The sequence below is a fragment of the Vulpes vulpes genome, chromosome 2 (assembly GCF_048418805.1).
Source record: "Vulpes vulpes isolate BD-2025 chromosome 2, VulVul3, whole genome shotgun sequence".
Lineage (NCBI taxonomy): Eukaryota > Metazoa > Chordata > Mammalia > Carnivora > Canidae > Vulpes > Vulpes vulpes.
In genome coordinates this window covers 137,070,617-137,092,100 of record NC_132781.1, presented here as the reverse complement: position 1 = coordinate 137,092,100, position 21,484 = coordinate 137,070,617, and the positions used below count along the sequence as shown (strand labels likewise).

General features: G+C 42.3%; 1 protein-coding gene across 3 annotated transcripts in view; it reads left to right on the top strand.

Annotated features, from left to right (window-relative positions):
- The window catches only part of PIK3R1 (phosphoinositide-3-kinase regulatory subunit 1), a 574,745-nt gene that overhangs the window by 407,188 nt on the left and 146,073 nt on the right, over window positions 1-21,484 (top strand). The gene's annotated exons all lie outside the window — the stretch shown is intronic.

The following is a 21,484-nucleotide window of genomic DNA, read 5'->3' as shown; positions in this document are numbered from 1 at the left end:
AATCCTTGATTCAACTTCTTTCACTAAGGGCCAGCCCAGGGCCAGCTCTTCTTCTGTGCCCATCACCATAGATTCAGTATCTTCCTTCCTTCATTTCTTTTTTATAAACTAATAGTTTGTCAATTTGCCTAAAAAGAAATATCTGTGACCATTTTGCAGGACTTTGTTTTTAATTCAAAGGAGAGAAATAAGAAGAAAAAAGCCCCACTTTCCCCCTTTCAAGATAGTTCTTGCACATCATTGTTTGGTGCTCAACCTAGCATGACTTCTACTTTATATATTTGGGTTGCTAAAGAGCAGAGTCACTGTTATCTGTCTAATTCAAAATCATGATTTTCCTCTGAACTGTTCTAATCTAGGCTTTGCCAGCAGATGGGCTTATACCTAAAATAAGACTAGCTTCTCGCTTACTGGTTTTCTGTTTAAATTCTTTTTTATAGGAAGATGAAAGCCTAGGGGTTGAAATTTTCACTTTTCCTGTGATTATTTGTTGCAGAAATTTCCAGACTTGAGATTTGCAGCTGCAAAATATGCACCTGCAAAGGCTGCGGTATCCAGTCTCACTTGTCCACATGCCTCTCTCGGCTCACCTGCTCCTGATAATTCTAGATGATTCTAGACACCATTTTTTTTCCTAAGGTGGGAACCATACTCCTGCAATAAAGCCCTCTCTTGCAGACCATCCATGTCTTTCACGTCATGTGTACATTCCCCTTTCCTCCAAAGACTAATTTTCAGCAACAAGACAACTGTTCTTATATGTTTTTAAAGATTTTATTTATTTATTCATGAGAGACACAGAGAAAGAAAGAGAGAGAAACAGGCAGAGGGAGAAACAGGCTCCATGCAGGGAGCCCGATGTGGGCTGATCCCAGGTCTCCAGGATCACACCCTGGGCCAGAGGCGGCGCTAAACCACTGAGCCAGCTGGACTGCCCCAACTGTTCTTATATTAAAACTCCCTCCATTATCAAATAAGAATACATTTGGAGTGACCATATTTCTTGGAGTAAGGAGAAGAGAGTCCAGGATCCATTTTAGAGTGATAGGAGACAGTCACTACATAGGCACATTTGGTCAACTGCTGACTTGTTTGGTTTCCCTGATGCAGATATGCAACTTTGGGGTCGAACTGAATTTCATGGAATGATAGAAAAAAGGTTGAGAGCTGCCACCTTCTTAGCTCTTCCCCCAGTCAGCTCTTGGCCTCTATTAGAAATGTTGATCAAATATTTTAACAGCACTGTTCAAAGAGGTGCCAGGTTATTAGTCTGTCCAGAGAACCCAGTGTCTTGGTTCCCTTCCTTGGTGGTAATGGATAGCTCAGAAGTCATCACCTCCTAAAACTAGCTTGTGTCGGTTTTTCCCTAACGCGTTCCCTTATCGTTGCCAGCATGCAGACTCATCAGTCACTTCTTTGATGACATGTATCCTCCTAAAATTTTCTCGAGCTGTCCCTCCTCTGACTTGGCATTTTAATTCTGAGAAAAAAAATTCACTGTAAACTCTCTCTTCCCAAACATGCTAAATAAAGCTGAGTGGTGCACGATTTGGGGATCCCCCCATCTTACCTCCCCGTTCAGAGAAGGGCCCATTTTCTCTGGGTGAAAAGTTGTAAGCATATGGAATTGATTACTAGAAGCGTTGGTTCAGGATGTTTCTGATCCTTAAGCCAGTTCCCTAACCATGACAAAACATTCCCCACAATCTCATCATGACTCACTTTTATTTTTAAATAACCTCTGGTGTGGAACTTTGTCAAGGCTTTTTGAAAGGTTAAAGAAATTATGTCCGCATGCTTACTTACCCTCTCAGAAAATTTTAGTAGATTAAGCACATTCTCTCCTGACAGAAATCCCTGGCTATGTTTGCCGAAGATCCCATGACCGCCCTGTAATTCATAAACATGAATGTATCTAAATCTTAATGTGTGCTCATAATAATGCTCAGCTCTATGAGGGTATACAAAGGATATGAAGACATAAAGCTGTGATGGCACAGTCTTTTGTACTAAACAGCTTACAGTCGAGTTAGAGAGGCTAAAATATATATCACAGAATCATTGGGAAAAAAACAAGACACATAAGTGTGGTGATGACATAAATTATGAAAGGAGTTCAGAAAATGCAGGAACAAGAGTGTTCCAAGGAACGTGAAAGAATCTTTGCAGAGGAGAGAGCCCCTTAGTTAGGTCTCGAAAGCCGAGTAGGCTTTTAGAGGTGGACAGAGGAGGAGAGAGGGGCCACAGGGACTTTCAGGCATTTCTGAAATAAAAGAAGGGGAAACAGCACAAGCAGAGACTTAGAGGTAGGATCATCTACTTACAGTGGAGGAAACACCTGAAGCAGTCTGATAAGTTGAGAGAAACCAAATGAAGAAAAGCCTGGAGCACCTGGCCCTAAGAGTTGGAACTGGATATGATAGTTGAGACTTATTCACTGAACTTAATAGTGCAGAGAAAGAAGGTGTTTGGCAGTGGGAAACAGAAACAGGTTATTGAAGGGCTATCAAGACACTCGAAATTGAGAATTAAAAAAATATATATATCAGGATAGTGTAAGTGTGAAAAAAGAGGGTGCTTGAGGAGAAATGGAAGATGCAAGGAATGGAAATAATGGACGTAAAGTTGTCAAGGAATTACTCCTGGTACCAAAATCCTTGTTTGCTAGGGCTGTCATGGCAAAGTAGTGCAGACCAGGGCGCATCAAATGGCAAATGTATTTTCTCGGATTTCTGGTGGCTCATAGTCTAAAATCAAAGTGTTGACAGAGCCACGCTCCCTTGCAGGCTCCAATGAAGAATCTTTCCTTGCCTCTTTCAGCCTCTGGTGGCTGCTGGCCTGTCTTCGTGTTCCTTGGTGTATGGCCACATCGCTCCAAACTCAGCCTCCATCCCAAATGGACTTCCTCCCTGTTTGTCTGTGTTTATGTCCTCATCTAGGCCCGCACCAATCTCGTATGACTTTCTTAATTCATCACATCTGCAAAGACCCTATTTCCAAATAAGGGCACCTTCTGAGGCTCCCCGTGGACATGAATTTGGGAGGAACGCCATTCAACCAGTGCTCAGTGTGAAATCCAGAAAGCATGGGGAGGGGCTAGGCTTACAGGATCTCAAGGAGAGGGAAGCGGAGTGAGGGAAACCTCTCTACCTTGTGTTTGTGGCCACGCTTAAAAATTAAATTGACAACACAGATTAATGGGAGAAAAGTGCACAGATTGTATTTAATATTTTTATATGTACACAGGTGTCTTCAAGAAGAAAATAAAGATGCAAAGAAGTCCTTAGGCCTGAAAGCTTCCTGAATTGTTAACTATTTTTTAATATATTTTTATGTAAATTCAATTAGCCAATATATAGTACCTCATTAGTTTCAGATGAAGTGTTCAATAATTTATCATTGCATATAACACCCAGTGCTCGTCATATCACGTGCCCTCCTGTTTTACTGGAATTATTCTCCTCTCATCCAAAGGATCTGATAACTTGGGACAGAGGAGAGGAAAGAGGAAAATCCTCATTCTCTCGGACTCTTTGAAATCACTGATGCTGTCCAGCCTGTCGACTGTGAGTGAGGAGATGAGGGTGGGTGAGAACCAAGCCTGTTCACGTACGAGGCTGTGACCTTTCCTCCACCCTGTGCAAGAGCCAGGCTTGGTTTGGCATCTTCAGACACCCTCAGTAAATGAAAGCCATTTTCTACAGCTATTTTCACAACATTTTGGGGACATGCAGGCAGCTGTCGCTGGTATTTTAAAGCTTCCCACAGCAGTAACGGACGCCAGGTCTCCTGGTGGTGTCGTATAAATGCCCTAGAACAGCTGGCTCATCCAAGTTTTACTTATGATACGTTTGAATATAAACTGGGTGGATCAGGTTGGTTCTTATTAATGAGGCACAAGTGTAAAACCACGTGGAACAACGAGGTCACTCCTGGATCCCCTTTGCCATCAGAGTCTATCAGACATCCTTCCAAGGATCCAACTTCAGTCACCCTGAAAGGTGTCAGAATCGAACTGAAGACCCCCAGGAAATGGGTGCTCTTTACTGCATGTGTGTTACATGTCAATGAAAAGTTGGTGTTTTTTTTTTTTAATCTGTACGTGAACCATGTTGTATGGAAGCACTGAGAACAGATGGAAATACTCATGCTATTCAAGTGGGGAATCTAGACTTCTTGCTCTACTTTGAGCAGACATTTAGTTTGCCTTAAAAAGATTCCCCTTCCACTGCCTTTGGCCCCAAGTTTTTATAATCAACTTTCCTGGTGTCTCTAGGGGTTTTTCTATGTTGTTATTTTTTATATTAATAGGCTTTGGTAAAAAAATATTTATTTTCTGTTAATTCAGTGAATCCTGGACCCAAAGGAAGACCAGCAGCAAAAGAAAAGTGTACAGCTAATGTTGAGGAAGTCCTAAAGATAAATTTGTGTGGGTGCATTTTGAGGGGGTGGGGAGGTGGTTCATTAATGCTGCCTTGAATATAATTAATATTGCTTTTGTTATTTGCCTGTTGCATGGTTTATTCCAATTTACTGAGAGTGGACCCCATGCTTAGAGGTTAGAGCAGAAGACCATCTGGATTTGAGATCCTCCTGTGCCATTTACTAACTCGGACCTTCAGCAAGCTAACTAACCTTTTTGCACCTCTTTCTTCTTCTGTGGATTCAATGGTAACAACTAAATCTTGGAATGTTGGGGGCCCCTGGGTGGCTCAGTGGTTGGGCATCTGCCTTCGGCTCAGGGCGTGACCCCGTGGGTCCTGGGATTGAGTCCAGCATTGGGCTCCCCGCGTGGAGCCTTCTTCTCCCTCTCCCTATGTCTCTGCCTCTCTCTGTGTCTGTCTCTCTTGAATAAATAAATAAAATATTTTAAAAAATTCATGGAATGTTGGCAAGGATTAAACTGAATGAGATAATTTAGATAAATCGTTTAGCACAGTCATGCTTGGTACATCAAATTCACTCAAATACTCTTATCATTATCATCATTAATACATTTTTTCATTATGATTTTCTGAGCTTGCATTTAACTTATCTTAAAAAAAAAACCTGTATTTGCCCCCAAAGTAATTTTGATGGTAATTCCAGCATATAGTATGACTAGTGAATAACAGGTCCCTCATGTACCTTCATTTTGTGAGTAGAACATCACATTTATTCAATGGCTATTTATAGAATTTTTACTGAGTACACAGCAGTATCTATATATGTATCAACTTAATATACTTTTCCTCCATTTTCAGCTCACTTCTTTTTAAAAAGAACACCATGTAGCTAAAGAACTACTTCTTTTTTAAAGATTTTATTTATTTATTCATTCATGAGAAACACTGAGAGAGGCAGAGACAGGAGAAGCAGCTTCCATGCAAGGAGTCCAATGCAGGACTCGATCCTGGGACTCTAGGATCACGCCCTGAGCCAAAGGCAGGCGCTCAACCACTGAGCCCCCCTGGCATCCCTCTAAAGAACTACTTCTGAAGGAACAGTGTAATATTGGTGTAGTTAGTACATGACTGTCATGCTTATTTGACTTCAAACATCTTTCTCAAGTTAAGGTGTGGTAAAGTGCAGGTTGTTGAGAATGGGCATCAAGAGCCTAGGAATCTGATATTAGCTGCCTAGTAAATAAACTAGTCCTGTGATTGCAGGTGAGCCATTTTACCTCCCTGGGCACTGATTTCTTTGATCATGAAAATATAGTCTTCAAATAGCCTGATGATTTTTAAATCCGGTCAACTGGACTCATGAGTGAACCTAATCATATCATCCTTCCCTCTCTAGAAACATAAGCATACAAATTTATAGTTAGCATTCGATTTTAAAAGGTCCCTGGCTCTCCTCGAAGCCTACCCGGAGAAGCTCAGAGGTCCGTGGGCCAGCAGTGCAGCATCCCCGGCCCAGAACAAGGCTCTCTGTTTTATGATTTTGAAATTTTAAACCACACCCCTTACACAGAGCCTCTACTCAGAAATAACAGGATTGAAGCCTCTTGCTAGATAACATGTCATTTCACACCTCCAGATAACTGACCTTGCACTACTTTAATGGCAGCTTTTGCCCAAATACACTGACAGGAATACAGTATCTCAGGAAAAACATTTGTAATCAAAACCCTTGGGCAGATCTTGAGTAATCACTTGACATCAGTTCCATGGAAACTAATTACAAGACTTGCCCTAAGCACCACAGCTTTCTAACCATTACCATGAGGAAAAATTGTGCTCATATTCTTGGGCCTCAGTCCTTCAATCCAGCTATTTTCACCAAAAGTATGTGGCATGTCTTCTTCTGTGAAGACAGAAGCCGAGGGAAAAGGGAAAGTCCTGCTGAACCAAGTATTGTAAAGTGGGACAGGAAAGGTGGTGGGTAAAGAAGAATAGAAGGTGTCCAAGAGCCCAAACAGAGCATAATATTCATATTTTAAAATGATGCTATTGTGGATGATCCTGTTTCATAGACCAACCCGATGACCTCAGAGATCAGAATGATTCAGCCCCTCACATACCACACATGTTCTCGCTCTCTCTCACATCACATATGCACGTACACCTGCATGCACGTGCATACACACACACGTGCACACATGCAGAGGATTGATAATATCTAGACTCAAGCCAAAGCCCTGGGGCAAGAAAATATCATAGGCGAAATGCTGAGATGATCCCAATGCCCCTTGCCCTTGTACAATCTCCTCCCATCAGTGTGGGTAGAATCTGAATGTAATGATACATCACTTTAATGATTATGTTATGGCAAAGGGAATTTTCGAAATGTAATTAAGTTCCCAAATCAGTGGAGTTCAAGAGAGGGAGAGTATTCAGGTGGGCATGACCTTACCACAGAAGACCTTTAAATCTGGATCCAGAGATCGAAGATGGAAAAAACTAGAAATTCGAAGTGAATGCCAGAAGGATTTGATGTAATTTGATGGCTGGCTTGAAGGTGGAGGGGGCCACATGGCAAGGAATGTAGGGATGCTTGTAGAAGCTGAGAGCAACCCCTAGTAAGCAAATAAAAGGGGGAGGGATGTGAGTCTTATACATTCAAGGAACCGAATTCTGCCAACAAGAAGAATGAGTTGGGAGGTGGATTTTCCTTTGGAGTCTCCAGATGAGAACGCAGTCCAGACAATACCCTGATTTCAGCCTCATGCTACCCTGAGCAGAGAACCCAGCCATGCCGTGATGAGGGCTGACCTACAGAGCTCTGAGCTGATTAACGGGTACTGTTTAAGCTGCTGAACTTACTATTCATTACACAACAACAGAAAACTAATGCAGGAAACAAAGTAGAAAGATGTTTGTATCTCAGTTCTTAACAATCAGGCACATGGAAAAGATTTTTTTTTCTACCTTTTTAAAGGCAAAATTCATACGCCTTTAGGCTGTGCTTGATTTGCCTAAGCAATCAAATCAGGCTATTTTATACTCTCAACAAATACTTACTGAGTTTCAGGTGATATTTTAGGAACTGCATATAGAAGTATGAGCAGAATTATTAGGATTTCAGTTTTTAATGTATTGAACCGGTGAAGACCAAGAGAGAAGTAGAAGTAGAGAATTTCAGGTGACTTGGTTTAACACCCATGTCAATATCGTACAGTACATCTGCCTACATTTTAATACACACACATATATAATTTATTCTTTAGTATTTTTATAATTTATTGTCTGTGTTTCATAACTTTCATTTGATTACATGCAGCATCTCACAAATAATGGGATTTTAACGTGGTTCTATGCTACATCAATTGAGCAATATATTCAATTTTATACTAAATTTGAGGTTATTTGGGGGTTAATTATGTTTATTCATGAAATATTTTTGAGCATCTACTATGCGTCAGACCCACTCTTAGGCCTTAAATATTCGAGGATTAAAATGAAAAATTGTGACTTGAGCTTACAGTCTGCAGAGACCAATGCACAGCAATCATACATACGTTATTATTATACAAACCTAAGTATACGTTGATACTGGTTTCACCTCCCATTCAAAGCAGAGCGTGCCTATGGAAATAGAGCCCTCGGAGTGGTGGGCATAGAGCCCTGGGGGGGAGAGGGAAAGAGCCCTGAGGGGTGGGCATAGAGCCCTGGTGGGGGGATAGAGCCGTGGGGGGTGGGAATAGCATCAGGGCCCTTGCTTCTGAGGACTTTGCTAGGCAGGTCTGGAAGCCAGGCCACAGACTGCCGAGGCTCTGCAGCACCTGTGCAGCCCCAGCAGGTGGGGCCTCCTGGAGACACAGACCGCCTCCGTGAGACCGCCTCCCACAAGATGGGATCCCCCGCTCCTTGATATGTATGATAGTCCTATTTACTGGCTGTCTTTTTAGTTAAAAGAATCATTTTCTTGTTTTCCATCAGATGTTGTGGGGTTATTACGTTTGCCTACTTTTCAAAAAGGGAAAGCGAGTGTGCTTGTCTTACAGGGTGGAGAATGTATGACCTTGTTAAAATCTTGAAAACTGGGAGGGTGTCAGAGTCCTGTGGTCTGCAGGGTTGGGCTGAGAGAAATTCACGTGTGAACATCTGGAGGAAGCCAGAGATTGGTGTTTTATTTTGTTTTGTGTTACCGGAAAAAAAAATGCTCTTCCCTTACATCTTTTCATGGCTGGCTCCCTCTTGTTACCTGGAACTTAGAGATGTCTCCCCAGACCACCCCATGACCACCACACCACCCTGCGCACCTGCAAAAGAAGTTGCTTCTGTCCATGCTGGGCCATGGTGTTAAAGGCAGTATGACTACGGCACAGAGACTAACTTGTAGGATTTACCAAAGCTTCTTTCTCAGTATTACTAATTCAGTGAATGACCAAGAGGTCCTTTTCTTGGTTCATCAAAAATTTACCTTGATTTTCTCCAGATGTTATGGTAAATCATTTTTCATAAATGGTTGCAACAGCCTTTAAGGGTGTTTCTCACCATTTAGATTTTTTTCTTTAGTAGAGGCAATTTGAAACTTGCAAGAATTTCCTCATTCCCCAAATATAAATCCAAAGTACCTCAAGTACAGAAACTTTAGCCGGTAACTAACAATGAAGTTAAATGACTTTGGTGAGATTAACTGCAAACTAAAGGAAAATTTTGTTTATATATGGTTTTTAATTGTTCTGCCTTTTTGTTTTCAGTATTCCTCCCGCGTGCGACCAATAACATTTATCATTGTTTTTGGCAACTCAGGTTTGAATCCTCTTTCAGTGGGGACATTCCCTAACATGGTGGAAACTGCCTCCTAGTCGAAAAGCTAAAAAAAAAAAAAAAAAAGCTATCCAATTGCCAAGCAGAGCAGGCAGCTAGGGCAGGGCAACATGGTTTGGTATAAAAAATTTTTAAGTGCTATAAACATTAAAGAAAACTTACATTTTGTTATGAAAGAGTTTGGAATGCTCTTCCCTTACATCTTTTCATGGCTGGCTCCCTCTTGTTACCTGGAACTTAGAGATGTCTCCCCAGACCACCCCATGACCACCACACCACCCTGCGCACCTGCAAAAGAAGTTGCTTCTGTCCATGCTGGGCCATAGTGTTAAAGGCAAGAGTTGATCTCAATGTCTTTAAAACCCTTCTTTGAAAACAAATGAAAAGTCATCAGAATCTATTTAAAAATCCCATCCAATATAAGCTGCCATAAACTTTATAGTTTTTGAAAAGAATACACATTTTTTTGGAAAGTATTTTGGCTACCTCTGGGATAATCCATTGTCTGGCTGAGTCTGTTAAAAATGACTCAACTTCTGGTTACTTGACCTACAGCCAAGCAAGGGCAAGGTGTAGGGTAGCGGGAAGGGCCCAGATAGTGAGACCATTCTCAGCGGCCTGAGGAGTCTGGGTTGATCCTGAGAACCGCTGGCACTATTTGCAGGACGTTTACCTAGTCTGATTGTTTTTTAGGAGATCTGGCCAGCGGCACCTGGGTGGCTCAGGTGGTTGAGCTACGAACTCTTCCTTCTCCACTCAGGTCATGATCTGGGGGTCATGGGATGGAGCCTGCACCTGGCTGCACCTCTGGGGGGGGCAGGGGAGCCAGCTTGAGATTCTCTCTCTCCCTCTGCCCCTGCTCTTGGACCCTTTCTCACTCTGTCTCTCGCTCTCTCTCGCTCACTGTGGCTCTCTCGCTCCCTCTTGCTCTATCTCTCGTTCTTTTTCAATGTAACTCTTGCTCCATCTCATTCTTTCTCACTCTAACCCTCTGTTTTTGCTCTGTCTCGCTCTCTTTCTCTGTCTTTCTCTTGCTCTATCTCTCTCAATCTATCTCATTCAGTCTCTCTAAAATAAACAAGAGCAGCCCGGGTGGTTCAGCGGTTCAGCACCGCCTTCAATCCAGGGCCTGATCCTGGAGACCCGGGATCAAGTCCCACATCAGGCTCCCTGCATGGAGCCTGCTTCTCCCTCTGCCTGTGTCTCTGCCTCTGTGTGTGTGTCTCTGTCTCTCATGAATAAATAAATAAAATCTTTAAAATAAATAAACAAGTTTTTTTTTTAAAAAAAAAAAAAGGTTAATCTGGGTAAACTTAACAGTAGCATCAGACAGGGGAAGTACTGGGAAGATGCTAAATTCTTGCATCCTTTGGTTTATTTAACTTCTCCAGTTTTCCTGCAGTGAGCATGCAGTGACTGGGGGAGAAGGGGAGGGAGAAGAATTAAAGAGCCTTTCACGTTTTTCCTGTGTTCTGTAATCCTAGAAGTGATACCTGCTGGATAGCAATTTGTACCTTTTTCTACTTATTTCTTCATACTCTTGCTCTATCTTCGGTATGAAAGCTAAAACATATTTCACTATGGAAAGATAGCTTTTTGCATTATTCCAATAATTATGAATATTGCACTCAACTGCTAAAATATTCCTTCTAATAACCAGCACTAATCAGATGGCCCGCTCAGTAATTCTCGGTCTTTGCAAGAGCCTGGTTAACTGCTGTACCGTGTATCTCCAAGTGGGTTTCTTTGGTCTACCAACACCATTTGCACTGGGATGCTTGTTAAAAATGCAAGTTCCTGGGCTCTGGGGCAGTCCTACTAAATCTGAATCTCTGGGCTTGGAGCTTTAGGGTCTGCATTTTAATGAGCTCTCTGTGACTGTTAGGCATATTAGTTAGGAGGCACTGATTGAGTTAGGGCTTCCCAAATGAGTCAGGTTAGGATCACCTTGGGAGTTCATTAAAAATATATCCGCGGATAACTCCTAAAGACGTACTCCGTGTACGTCTGACGTGGGCTCAGGAACAATATTTTATGTGCCCAGATGAGTCCAGTGGGAATCAGTGGCCTCACCTGCGTGCTTGATAGCCTCATGAATGAGACCCAAAAGAAATGCCTGCATTTTTCAGAGTCCCTTTTGTCTCTGGACACAGTAGCTGAGTGAACCAAGGGTTATCTTACCCCTGAATTATTCACCAGTACAGAGGACTTTGGTGTGAATCCACAAAACTTCATTGTCTGAATTTCAATCAAGTATTTCAATGCATGTGCTCAATGGTTAAGGTGGTGGTTGAGAAGCTAGGATAATCAGCTGACCAAGGTAGTTTGCAGAGATGATCTGAAATGCATTTTAATATCCTTAAAGGCTACAACCTAAATGTAGTCTTCACTCAGCAAAACAAAACAAAAACACCCCCCCACATACACACATAGATCCACCCTCTTTTTTCCTAAATGATAGCAGAAGTCTGTTACAACTAATAAAGCACTGAAATACAGTTCTTCTAATGTGGCAAGGTCCTAGTGGAACTAATGGCATTTCAGAAGCAGGTGGAAGTAGCACCGTCTTCACAGCATTAAAATGAAACCTCTGGCAAATTATCAGTGACCAGCAGGAAAAAAATAGATGAAATCCTGGGTGGCAGATGAGAGCAAATGCTTGAGGTGCCCTATAAACTGTGGAGAGCTTGGTTATCAGCTAAAGATCATGAATTCTCTTAGAGACTAATAAGTAGAACAATGTGTTGTATTATGCTTAGCATGTCTGGAAAGAACCGGGAATCAAAGCAAAACTGAAATTGGAGTCAGCTGTCCTACCTGGAAAAGTCACCTGTGAGGTGACTGTGAACTGCTTTTTCATGAAATGGAGCGCTGCATTAGATGCAATCACTAGCTTCAGCCTGGGACAATGCAGTAATCGCTGGAGGTGAAAAGGGATTATCAGCTTTCAGGCTGCTAAAGACTCAGGTGGCACCAACATTGTAAAGTGGCTCAATATTTGGACAATCGATTTTTTCCCCTCTCTTCCCCTAGTCTTCAAATGTTAAAGGGCCAGAGAAAAGGGCTGAAAGTTTATTTCAAGTTAAGAACGGCATCTTTACAAAAAAAATTCAACAGTTTTCCCCCAAAAAAGAAGTATGCTGTAGATCTTGAACTATGGTGTTTTCTAAAGGTTTTGTTATATCAGGAGGAAGCACAGAAATTAAAAGGGAGAAACTCCTCTAAGTCGTGTAAAATTCTTAGCTACACCTTCTAGGTACCAGGCACTGGGTCCATTAGTGGCCTAAAGGAACAGCCCGGGAAATGGAAACAGACACCTAAATATTTAATCATTTTAATAAAAGATGGTGTTAAAGGCATATAAAAAATGTGAAAAGAATTAGAAGTAAAACACCCTGAAGGAATAGAAGTCAGTATAATCTCGGAGATGTCACAGCTTGCTTCCTTGCTTTCTAGATTTCTTTTTTTTAAAAATATTTTTGGGAGAAAGAGCATGAGCGGGAGGGGCAGAGTGGGAGGGAGAGAATCCCCACCAGACTCTGCGCTCGATCTCACGATCATGAGATCACAACCTGAGCTGAAATCAAGAATTGGTTTCTCAACCAACTACACCACCCAGGGTCCCCCTCGTAGGCCTATTTTGACTAATTTCTAGATTGGATTTTGGAAAAAAAAAACAAACCAAAAAACAAACCTTGTTGTAGAAAAAAATATGTGAACAGCATAGCACCTGATATGGGTCAGCAGGAATTCAGCGCTTGTTAGCTCTGTCCTTGAGGAGCTCCCAGTCTTGAGAAGGACACAGGTAAGTATCAAACCCTGATGTGTAAGGGCTCTGATAGCTAAAGTACAAGGGGCCTGTGTTTTCTTGACTCTGTGTTGGCTAGCAGAGAGAAATCTCCTTGGAGAATACAAAAACAACAAGAACAACAAAAAAAAGTACAACCACAATGAGGAACAGAAGCCCAAACCCTGGAAACAGGAAAACAGAATAGGAAACACATTCTTTTACCTGCTCTGAGTTGGTACAGATCTGGCCCAAGTGGCTTTGCGTACAAGTAACCCCTTCTGGTAGACGCAGGTCAGCACCTGCATCCACAAACACAGGTGGTTGCACGGCATTTTTGAAAATTTAGCCACTAAATTACAGTCTCCTGTTCCTACCCCGTGTTAATGTGGCCTTATTGTCTCTTCTCTTTAAAGAGAACCAGGGATTTAAAACCACTCAAAGGGCAGTGAAATGCAAGCAAAGTCAGTTCCTTGCACCAGTGGTTCTCCCCGCCCTCCGCCTCGCCCCCATCATGAGTCTGTGAAAGGCAGATTCCTGGGACCATCCCACGTCTATAGAATTAAATAGGAATGGAACCCAGAGCATTGGTATTTTTCTCTCTTTTTTTTTCAGGCTCCGCAAAGGATTCTGGCAGAGGTAGCGTCTACACATCACTTTGAGCTCTGCCTTAGATTATCCAACACGTACATACTAGTCAGATACAATCAACTACTGGATCAGGTATTTTGATCCAAGAATGATGATAAAATAGATGAACCATGTTTTTTAAATGACTGCCATTTTTTTTAAATGGTAACATTCCTGCTAAGCAGATTCGAATGTGGAATTATGAAAACAGTGCCATTCTCCCCTTTGTCCTCTTCCCACCATGACATTCACCACTCTTAAAAAAAAAGAAAAGAAAAGAAAAGAAAAACATTTATTTATTAGTCACAGAGAGCACGGGCATACAAGCAGGGGGGAGCGGCAGAGGAAGAGGGAGATAGGCAGGGATCAGGCTGTGGGGCTTGAACCCAGGACCCTGGGATCATGACCTAAGGTGAAGGCAGATGTCTAACGGACTGAGCCACCCAGGTGCCCCTCAACACTCTTAATTATTTTTTTTTAAGATTTTATTTATTTATTCACGAGAGACACATACAGAGAGAGGCAGAGACATAGGCAGAGGGAGAAGGAAGCTCCATGCAGGGGGCCCGACGTGGGACTCAATCCCAGGACTCCGGGATCATGGCCTAAGCCAAAGACAGATGCTCAACCGCTGAGCCACCCAGGCACCCCTCACCACTCTTAATTATTGAGTGAAGATCCTTCCGGACTTGTCTCTATACAGTTACATAATTATAAGTGTGATACGGTTAAATTTTACTTTGTTTTAATTTGACAAGAACTAGGGGTTTTTTTTTTCCACTTAATATGAAGAAATTTTTTTCCAAGTTTGAATTTATAAAGACATTTCATTTTTTTAATCTGTTCTTTAATATTTTAGCATAGATATGCCATAATTTGTTTAATATTTTCCAACAGATTATCCTTGAGGTTATCACCCCCCTTTTTTGTTTCTGCGGCTGTAAGTGTGCCCATGAAGTAGCTCTATGAATGCTTTCTTATGCATACGTGCAAGAATTTGTTAAGGATAGCCACCTCGAAGGAGAATTTCTGAGTCAGAAGGTATGCACATATTAAGTACTGCTCGTCTCAGACATTACTCTTTTACCACCACCTGATAAAAACTAAATATTACTCCTTTTTAAAAGACATCCTGATGAATGGAAAATATTTTAATCTGCATTTCCCAAATCTTGACTAGATAGAGGTTCTCTTGAGAAGTCTACAGGTCATCTCTGTTATTTCTGTGAATTGACTACTCATGTCCTTTGGCCACTTTTCTGTTGATGTGTTTGTGTTTTTTTCTTGTTGATTTATAGACATTTAAAATAGTCTGGTGGTGGGATGCTTGGGTGGCTCAATGGTTGAGCATCCACTTTTGGCTCAGGTCGTGATCTCGGGGTCCTGGGATCGAGTCCCACATCGGGCTCCCCATAGGGGGCCTGCTTCTCCCTTTGCCTGTGTCTTGTCTCCCTCTCTGTCTCTCATGAATAAATAAATAAAATCTTTTAAAAATAATAAAATAGGCTGGATGGTAAGTCTACCTACAAAATAATGAAAAAAATAGGAAGAAAATCAGTAATTACATAATAATATGATCAGGGCACTCAACATGAAATCAGTATTGTAAACAATATTTTACATGGTCTGTCTATTTATTTATATGCCTACGGTCATCATATAAAGCTATTGTCTGTTTTCATCTAGTCAAATCCGACCATCAGCTCTGCGGGATCCGTTATACTTACTGTTAATACTCTTTCTGGATGTCTGTGGGGAGTGGTTGCCAGGATGAGGGTGGAAAAGCAGCGCAGAACTTGGTCAGGATTTTCAGCTGCAGTCGTACTGGTCACTGACATGCAGCTTTGAGGAAAAGCAGCTTCGAGACGGATGAGGATTGTTGAGTTCGTGTGGGGCATATTGAATTTTGGGTTCCAACCAAAATTCTTGGTTGTGGTGACCAGAAATAAGTAGGAAATACATCACTCGCCAAGCAAACAGTCTCATTATGGGTGTTTGCCGCTCAGGCCTGACCTGTACTAGTTTTGCTGTGTGGGTCTGTGTTCTTTGCCTGTGAGGCTGGAGCCTGGCCATCAGCTCAGAGTACATGATGTCAAGTTCCTAGAACCAGACTGAGTAGATCTTCACTAGGTGAACTTGTTCTCAGAGTCCTGTTCCTTCATTGACATACAATACTGTGTATGTTCTTAAAATATTCCTTTTGGGCAAAAAGCTATTCCCAAGCTCAATTTGCTTTCTGGAGTAGTGTGCAGATTTGCTTGGTCTTTGTCAGCCTCTGTGGGGCTCTACGGTGGCCAGGGCCAGGAAGGGCAGAAGGGCATCCTATTCAGATTGAGAAATAGATCTTGGATTCCGGTGTGGCTTTCTGAGCAAGCGACTATGTGGAGAGAGGGCCAGGTTACTCACTTCAATGAGTGTATGAACTTCCTATTAGGTGATATAGAAGGGATTGATTGTAAAAGTCATGAAGACAACTGGATCAGATCACGCTAAAAGGAGATACTAACCTGTTCCAAAGTGTCTCCAACTCGAAATGATCGATGAAGTGAGAAATTCTGGAGAAGGCCATACAGTTGGGTTTTTTAGGTGTGCTTGTTGGAACTGTAGTTCTGCAACACTTGTTCATATTGTTTTGATTACCTTCATGTTATTACCAAGTGAAAATAGATGCTGTGGGATTGTTTTTTATTTAAAAAAAAATTATTCCCAAGCTCTTTGCAGGGTTACTACCTGTTTGTCATAATTCACACAATTTCCAACAACTGGGTAAGCAGCCAGCAGTTTTCCTGCTTCAGGGCTTTTTACATTCTATGAATGTGGACAGTTTATAGCTGTTTATAGGATCTATTATTAACCTCTATTATTGAATTATCAGCTTGATACCTGCACTAACTTTCCCATAGCCTTGCAGATTTTACACTGAGACACTGAAGCTCAGAGAGAATGACTTTGCCAGAATCACACAACTAGTAAGCAAAAGCACCAGGATTTAAACAAAATCTACCTTGAGTGAGAAGGGAGTGATGTTCGTGCAGAACACTGTTTAAGCCTAAAGCTCAGGAAAGGGGTCTTGGCTGGAAATACAGTTTTAGAAAACACTATGTGCTTCAAAGTTCTGGAGTCGACATGTGATTTGTGCAGTTGCAAAGGGCCCGCACTTCGTTTCATGCTCTATTTTTGCCATCTAGAATAGCTGTTGAGCAAAGACCCCTGCATTTTCAAGATATGCCAGGCCTCACAAGTTATGGCGCAGCTAGCCCCGAGTAGATGAGATCACCAAGAGACAGGGATCACAGTAGGGCAAGGGGCAGAGTCAGGCCAGCCCGACCTGGAAGTGTTGGCAGGGGTAGAGTTGTCCATGAGGAGGGCCATGAAATAATGATGAGGAAAGTAAGAAGGAAACCATTGGGGAGGATGTGCTAGAGGAAGAGAGACGGGTTCCCAGAGTGAAGGCTGGATCTGCAACGTCACCAGCTATAGACGGCTCTAGGCAGCCAAAAACCCAGGTGAGACCTCTGTGTTTTGAGGAGTCAGAAAGGGGGGAAATGGTACCGCAGAGGCCAGATGCAGCCCAAGTGTGAGGAGGAGATGGAGAAGTGGAGCTGACATGTATAGTCGCCGAAAGGAAGCATCTGCCATGACAGGGAGGGTGAAGCTTGAAGGAGATGAGGTGGGAGTGGTCAGCAGTTTTACAATGAGAGAAATCAGACAATGGCTGTGCATGGGGGAAGAAGGGAGGACAGGTCAGTAGTGGAAAGGAATTGAAGATTGAAGAGAACTTAGTCTGAAGTCGCATATGAAAGGATGACACAGGGGATCCCTGGGTGGCTCAGCGGTTTGGCGCCTGCCTTTGGCCCAGGGCGCGATCCTGGAGTCCCAGGATCGAGTCCCGCGTCGGGCTCCTGGCTTGGAGCCTGCTTCTCCCTCCTCCTGTGTCTCTGCCTCTCTCTCTCTCTCTCTCTCTCTGTCTACCAAAAATAAATAAATAAATCTTTAAAAAAAAATGAAAGGATGAGACAGATGATGGGTGCGTGGTTGGAGAAGTGAAGCAGGATGGGGGCAGGTGGCCAAGACAAGGTGGAAGGTAAGAAACAGGAGGAGCTCTTGCTAGATGACCTCTGTTCTTTCCGGTGACATGGGAGCAAGGTTCCAAGTGTGGAAATACGGGAAAGGATGAAGGTCTTTTCTGATTGGAAAAGGAGCCAATCAGGATTGAGTAATAGTGAAGTCAGGCTTTAGGGCCACTGACTCCCTTAAATTCAGACAACATCTAGTATTTTCTTCGGTGGCTGTTTTGAATTAGAAGATTAGAGAGTCATTTTCACATTCTTGTTCAATCATTGCTAGTTCAGAATTAGGTAGGAAGGAGCCTTTCTCTGGATTGTTCTTCCTGTAGTCTGGCTCTGAAAATTATCAGAAAGGTAAGACAGAAAGAATGAGGTTCTCTGTTTACAGAGTGAGGATTCTAGGAAGTCTTGATATTTCAAATTCTCTAATTACACCAGACTTTGAGTGTATGTCATTTCTATGCAAGCCTATTAGGCTCCAGGCATTCTCACATGCACAATATCATTCATTCCTTAGAAGACTTGTATATCATTATCATCCTAAGCTATACGGGTGAAGAAACTGAAAGCCTAAGAATGAAGCAAGTCGTTCAGGGTGACAGTTATTACCAGAGTCAGGCTTTAAATCACGCCTGACACTTCTGTGACCACTGTTCTTCCCCAACCATGTGTATTAAGAGGAACTCAAGTCTTAGAGTAATTTTGCACTCACAGTCCCTCTTGATCTTCATATACACCTCTGAAAGGTAGTTGTTGTTATTACTCCATTTTGCAGTTAAGGAAACTGTGGTTCGATGTAACGTGGCCAAAGTTAGCCAGTTACTAATCAGCCTCCAGAACTTAAAGCCTATGTCCTTTGCTCAACATAAGTTGAGGGCAGCTCTCCTCCAAATGAACCATTCCAGGTTTGCATACAGCCACTGAGATCACGATGGTGATGCTCTCTGAGGAGGCACAGCTGGGAGGCGGCTTCCTGAAAGGGGAGAAGGGTGTAAGTGAATGGAATTAAGAATTTCTCCAAAGTAGGTAGGTACAGGGAATTCAAATAGAATTGGGATTGGAGAAAACATGATAGTCATTAACTGTGAAGAGCCACCCAAGATGCTACAATGCCCTTGGGTGCCCAGAAAGAATAAGGGAAAGCGAGCAAAGCTGCCCTTTCATTTCTGGGGTCGTATTGAAGTCTGTGCAGGGAGATCTTTTTACCCTGAAAGAAAATGGAGCCCAAAGAGCCAGAGGGAGAAAAAAAGACTGTGATCCTCTAAAGTGGATCTGTGCCTTGGTGTGGGTTGAAAATTAAGTGAGTCTTGGAAGTCAGGTCTAGAGAAGGAACCAGACCCTGCAGGGAAGGGAAATAGGGAGGCGTTGGCCAAACAAAAATAAAAACAAAAAACAGCTAATAGTGGAAACAGTGCTAAACTATAGCTTAACAAATTTCACGGAAGTTTGGATGCCCAGACATGTGTTAGATCATAGTTTGATGCGAGGTACTCAAACTTATTAAACAGTATCACGGGCAGGAATGCAGCAGAATAAAATGGAGGCAGTCCCCAACTCCTCCAAAATTGCCATCATTAAAGGAGAATTTCTTTTTCAGTTTGGATGAGCTGGTGATAGCAACAGAAAATTATCGGAATAAACAGCAGAAGTGCCCAGGACAGCACCTTCTACGTGCAGCTGCCTCCCTGGCACCTTCTGTGTTCCATCGGGAGCTGTCCCCACCCCCATCCCCACAGCCACCCTTACCCTGCTATTCTAGGCCAGACGTACCTGGCTTCCCCCACCCGTCCACACCGGCCTGTGTGTCCTTGTCCCAGCTCTGGAAGCTCGCAGAGTCAATGCTGCAGGTCTCTCACTAGGCTTAGTAACTTCAAAGTGAGAAACTGCTCGGCTGTCCTAACACAGACTGAATCACAGCTCTGCTCTCCGTCGTAATAGCGCAAGAGAGAATGTCTAGGTTGATATCTTGTAAATCTGTGCAAATGTATGTATGTATATAGACGTGTGCACTCACACACACACACCACACACACAGTGCCATCAGCAGCTTATTTGAAGCTGATTTCCCAAAGGGGTAATGAAAGTTGGAAGCTTCATCAAAATAAGATGACATGAGTAGTTGCACGTTGCCAAAACCATTAAAATGAATGAGATAGTTATGCTCCTGGCCCGGGGCCACCTTGCTTAGGCTGCAGTGCTATCAAAGCCCTGCTGGTTCATCAGCAGCCCTCCAAGGACAGCTGTTATTTGGTCGGTGAATGCGTTCTGTTTGGCACGTGTCCTCACGTTGTTGAATACTCGAACTGTCTTGTTTAGCAAAGCAGACGCAGAGGATTATATTTCCGAGGGCTTGACTGAAGACATAGCTGACTAAATATCGTTTTTCTTAAAAATCTTAATCACAGCGTTTCACCCACTGCATTTTGCAAGCACATGATCTTTTTTAAAAAAAAAACAAAAAACAAAAAAAAAAACGGGCGTTTGAAAATTCTTAAATGTTCAGAGTGGTACACCACCTTGGAAAACCATTCGCCGGTTCCTTAAAAACTTAAATAACACCAACCATGCCAACTCAGCCATTCTTCCTCTAAGTGTTCATCCAAGAGAAATCAAAGCGTGTGTCCATACAAATACTCACACAAGGCTGTCCACAGCAGCTTCATCTCTGCTAATGAACATCTCACCAATCTATATTTCCACTAATAGGTAAATGGATAAGCAAGTTGTGGTACGTCCATGCAATGGAACAGTACTTGGCAGTGAAAGGAATGAGCTATTGATACAACACAGTAATGTGTAGGACTCTGAGCATCATTACGTGGAGTGGAAGGAGCCAGACAAAAGTGATCACATGACAAAGCCAGTCATTTGTGCGGGAGCACAAAGAAACCATCGATGAACTTATCTGTGGTGATGATTTCACAGGTGTAGATGCATAGCAAAACTTAGCCAGTCAAGTATTGTTAAATAGGTGCTATTTGTTGCATTTTAAATATTGCTCTTTAGATGGGTCATAACAAAACAAAACAAAAACAAAAAACAAAAAACAAAACTAGAGAGCGTGTGGAAGAATGCAAAGGAAACAAGATTGGCCAGGATATCCCTGCTCTTCCTGAGTTGATTAAGGAGATACTGCAAAGTTGACATAATAGATTTTGGAAAAAAAAAAAAATTCACAAAGTATATTTGTTTTGCATTAGTTACATGTCTCTCCACCACCTTGCCCTCTTCCTCTCACCTCTTCCTCACAGTCCCCTCTTCTTGATTAAAAAGAGTTATTATTTAACTGGGGATATTTTGGTACGTTGTTAGGGATTTCTAATATCTTTCTCTTCGTCTTGGCGTAGTGTGGGAATTCTGATACTGGGGGTGGGTAAAAAAATTTAAGAGGAAAATTTGAAGATGAAATTGTAAAAAGGGTAATGAATGGAGTGGGTATTAATAGACAAAAATTAGTGCTTGGAATGGGAAGTTCAATTTGAAAAGAAGAATGGACCCTATTATGACTATCATTACTCCTATTATTATTATTATTATGGAAATGGGACCCAAGGAACAGGAAAAGGGTTGGGGAACTGTCAGGAGTTGGAGTACCACTTGCCAGATCATCTTCTCTGGGTTGCTAGTGGATAGTCTTGAGATCAAGTTGGGGATTTAATGGAATAACAAGGATTTGAGGAGAATAGAGAGAAGTCAGTAGACACTTGACAAGAGGTAGGGAATTAAAAAAATTTTTTTTGCTACACATAAGGCAAAGGTGCAGCATCCGAGCTCACCTAGCATGAGGTTTTTTTGGAGCCTAG